Source organism: Euprymna scolopes, chromosome 38 (assembly GCF_053919585.1).
Source record: "Euprymna scolopes isolate OS-2025 chromosome 38, ASM5391958v1, whole genome shotgun sequence".
In the NCBI taxonomy this organism is placed as follows: domain Eukaryota; kingdom Metazoa; phylum Mollusca; class Cephalopoda; order Sepiida; family Sepiolidae; genus Euprymna; species Euprymna scolopes.
In genome coordinates, this window is record NC_136519.1 from 73,473,261 (window position 1) to 73,478,493 (window position 5,233).

Here is a 5,233-nt window from a genome sequence, read left to right on the forward strand (position 1 = left end):
TATTGGCAGGATGAAAAGGAGCTTTCCTTCTCGCAGCTCTACCATAGTAGCCGAGCTTGTGAGGATACTTGACAGCTATTCTAGGACTGACCCCAGCTTGTGTTGCAATGTCAGTGGCTTTGCACCTAGGATCCTTTTCAACATTTGTTTTCACAAGACGCAAGGTGCTTTCAGAGGGTCCGGGGCGACCTGGATGAGATTTTGTGTACTCTTTGCCCTCTCTTGTGAATTGTACGATCACTTTATTAACAGTAGAAAAAGGTATTGAAATATTTCCTGTTATTTTCCGTTGACTAAGACCACGTTTATGTTGACTCACGATTCGTCGTCGCAGAAATTCTAATGTCTGGTGCTTCCTTGTGTTCTTGGCATGCTTCAATGTTGTTAGATGAAATTTTAATGAGATACTCTAAGTTATTTCAGCACCATTCTTATCTGTAAATATAGATAAGCATATATTACTATTTCGAAAAAGTATTTATCTTAATGTCTATTCTTTTCTGTCATGTCTCTATATTCAGTATCTAGTTTGGGGGAAATATCAAATATTTTGTAATTCATATGCAAAACTAGGAAAAACAAATGACCATGATTGAAACATTTTATGGCGGTAAAAAAGTGCGAAAAAGAGGTTCTGGATGATGGCTGACCCTCTTAAGGTGTGAACCGAACTTAAGGGCAAATGGCAGATAGCCCACTACACAATTCAGGTCATTATCTTTCAGACGAGCCTTCATTTGTTAAACTCAGATCAATAGTCGTTGAGATTTGGAACTTATAACATTGGCAGAAAAGGTGCTCTATCTATCTATCTATCTATCTATCTATCTATCTATCTATCTATCTATCAATGTACTAGCATTGCTCGTTCGTAAAATACGCTTAAAGAGTATATTTTGATTAATGCAGATTTCGTATTTATTATTATATTATATCTGACCCAATATATAGTAATGATTTAAAAGTTTAAAAAAATGGCAGTTACCTTGTTTTTGTTTTTAAACTCGGTGTTGCAGATTTTCCTTACTCGGTGTACACACTCCCTGTCAATATTTGACGCGTCAAAGGTCATTTCAATTCAGAAAACGTGAAAGAAACTCGTTTTATACGAGCTAAAAAAAAAAAAATCAGAATCAATTTTGAAATCAAGTTTCATCTTCATCATCATTTGATACCGATGTAGCAACAAGTCCTGGACATCCATATACGAATAAACAGTTTAAACTAAGTTATGCACCTTTACGACTATGCAATTAGCAGAGCATAAAGACATTGATACACCGTCACTCGTTAGAGCACCAAAGTTAAGAAACGTTGAGCCTAGTCAGCATGGGTGACCATTTGGGAATAGCAGGCGCTGTACGAAAGAGGGCGTCGACACTTCACTGCAAAACTTGAAAAACAAAACGTCGTCACACTTAACTGTGATATACCTACGACTGCGATCCGATTGTGAATGTGATGTTCCTTAAACACTTCCTTCTTAGGAGGAAGTCGGTTGAACCCGCCTAATGTTTATGCCGCTGGCAATACCTATGCAATTCCCATAGCTGTGTTCCTGGGAAACGGAGCTGTAAAATCAAGCATAGTGATATTGGACAAGATGGATAATATAGCAACCCTAGTTTAAACACATATCCAAGGCAATGGTGGAAACCCTAGAGGAAGGCCTCTGTAGTGGAACGGAGGCGAAAATAAATGGTAACGTTCAATACTGCTAAGACAAAAAATCGTTTCCTTTAATAATTACAAGAAAACCTCTCAACCACTAATAGATATGGCTAAAGATATATCACCCGAAATTACTTCGTTTAAACTCCTCGGCTTAACGTTGACAAGGAACAGATACATAGAGAACAAAGGCTGCTGCAAAGAAGGTGAACTCCCTCTACCGTGCTAGAAATATCCTGTACCTCTAAAAGACCACCATTCACCCAAGTATGGACTATTGTTGTAACATTTGGGTTGGTGCATCTGCTACTAGTCTCTAACTCTTCGACAGGGTTCAAAAGAGAGTCGCCAACCTGATAGGTCCTGAACTGTCATCTAAGCTTCAGCCTCTGTCCCATCGATGAAATATTGCACTCCTCTACCTGTTTTGCAAGTATTTTAATGGTGGATTCTCCGATGAACGACAAGTCCTTGTACCCCCTCGAGAAACCCGAGAAGCAGCAAAGTCCCACCCCTACACAGAAGAGACTCCTAGATGTAAGAAAGCCTTCTACTCTAATAGCTTCTTCTCCAGAACTGTAGGACTTTGGAATTCTCTTCCAGTTTCCAGCTTCCCCAACTGTACTGACATGCAGAAGTTTAAATGTAATCTTGTTGCTAAACTCCCTAGATAGTACCCCTGCAACTTATGTCCCTGATAGTAGCCCCCTACATCAAAGTGGCACTGTGTCTTGTTTGGAGTGAAAATGCAATTACAAAAAACAAGTGCCCTAATAATCATCGGTTAAATCGAGCTGTGAGGGAGATGATAACGAAGTACTTAAGTCTTAGGTGCGAGACGAAAAGAAATTGGAATCTTTAGGATGAGCTCCATGGTTTGAGTAATTATAGGAACAATCAGACTCATGAAAACTTTTTCCTAGCAAAAATACCCTGTGAATCAAGTGCAAGAGAAATACAAATAATTGCATTTAAAGAGACGGTTAGAATCCGAAAAGATCTCTTGGTTAGACGGTCTGAAATAGCAGGATAATGTCTGGCGTCCTATAGGATGTCCCATCCACTATTAAGACTAACTGATTAAAAAAAAAACTAGTTCTATGCTTTACATCATTTGGAAAAATACGGATAGAGTGTAGTTGCGTTTATGAGCAATTACACACTAGTATTAATTAAAAACACTTGATCCTAGTATCGACGCGATAAATACCTGATATAAAATTTTAACAATTATTTTGTGAAAAAAACAAAACAAAAAAAAAAAAATACAAAACATAAACAATACGTTTATTTTCATTTTTCACAAACGTTTTCCAGTAAATAGATATAATTAGTTTATTATTTCCTCTATCAATACTTATATATATATATATATATATATATATATATATATATATATATATATGTGTGTGTGTGTGTGTGTGTGCGTGTGTGTGTGTGTGTGTGTATATACATATGTGTGAATGTATATGTATCTTTGTATATATATATATATATATATATATATATATATATATATTACAATAGAAAAAGGCGTGTATGAAAAGTAATATGGTTAATCTTAAACATGGAAAAGTAAAGGACTAGTTATTAAAACTGGAAAAGAAAAGTTCAAGATATTTTAGTAAAAAAATATAATAAATGTATAACTTAAAATATTGCAGCATTAAGAATTGATTATATAATGTTAAATTGAATTTAAAAAAATTAATGCTGCAATATTTTAATTTATTATATTTTTTACTAGGATATCTTGTCATTTTCTTTTCCAGTTTTAACAAATAATTCTTTACTTTTCCATGTTTATGCTTAACTATATTACTTTTTCTGCTCGCAGTTTTTAATTGTAGTCCATGATTTTTCCAGGCTTCCAATAAATTCACTTGTTCTTTGTTTAATTTCAGTCTTATTTTGCTTTACCTCCAGAAACATAGCATACACATATGTAATAACAATGTTCGGCAGTCGTCTGCTTAATAAAATCTCTCCAGTTATCTCCCTTTCATTCTGTCATTCTGTCTGTTTCACTTGTTTCTTCTCTTTTCGCGAAAGCAGTGAATTAGTAGTAACACTAGTCGGTGAAGCGACGTGGTTGCTATGGAGACCAGTCATGAACACCACAAAATTCATTATAACTTTTGTTTTACTGAACGACAATTGAATTTGTTTTTGCGTGATATAGCTGAGAAGGTGATCTATAAATTGTAATAATTGTTTGAAATTTTGTCACAAAATGAGTAAGCGGTGAAGCTTGAAAGCAGTTCTAAATGACTAAAACTGCCACTTTACCAGATATTCAAGCAAGTGTTTGAATGATATAAATGATGCAAAACTACAAACAAAGATGATTACATACATTTCTATTCACACAAAATAAAAACAGATATGATAATTGGTTTCTTCTTACGTGCATTCAGAACTTGCAGTCCAGAATATCTGGACGAAGAATTCAAATACCTCGCAAACACTTTGAAAACCTTGCAATATCCCACATATTTCATACTGAAGGCTAAGCGAAAAGTCACTCAAATATTTTTCAGGAAAAATAAACAAAAATCATATACACCAGATCTTTCTCTCATAAAGAGACACCTTCTTTTACCTACACGCACCAATAATACAATAATTTGCAACACACTAAACAAACTAGGTGCAAGTCTAGCGGCACTGATATATATATATATATATATATATATATATATATATATATATATATATATATATATATATATATATATATATATATATATATATATATATATATATAACCTTAATATCGTTTTAAAAAATCAACAACAAAAGTTACGTAAACAGATAAAAAACTAAACAGCAAAATATCTATGGCATCATAGAGTAATGGGTTAGGGCACTGGATTGAAATACATAAGGACCGGAGTTCGAATCCCAACAACAGTCAAGCTACGCTGAATAGGAATAGGGTTCCGAAACACGTAGATGTCCGTAGATTAATGTTTTTAAAAATAATAAATGAATAAATAAATAATACGTCCAAATTAAAAATGGGCGACTTTCTAAGAAAAACACCGGATCTCCGAGGCGGAGACGTTAACCTTAATATCGTTTAAAAAATCAACAACAAAAACTATATATATATATATATATATATATATATATATATATATATATATATATTTCTGTGGAAACATTTTTATTCACTTCTATTTCCTTTTTATGCATACCAATACTTATTTAAGAAGCTCAATGTAATTACAGAGCATATACTTAATAAATGACAAAAGTATATATTCCAAATTTCATATTGTTGACCATCTTACAATTTGTTCCTTTAATTTAGTTGACATATATATATATATATATATATATATATAAAGTTTTGAAAATATACATGCCAATTTAGTTCCTATTTACAACGACACTAGTGTTAGACACTAGTGTTAGACAGTAGTGTCGATTTTTAACGTGGGAGGAAAGGAACAAAAATCAAAATTGTCTCAGTCGTGAAGGATTTCTAATCCACTGAGAGAAAACAAGAAATTGAAGTACAGCATCTAAAAAACAAATACTACACTTTGATCTGGGA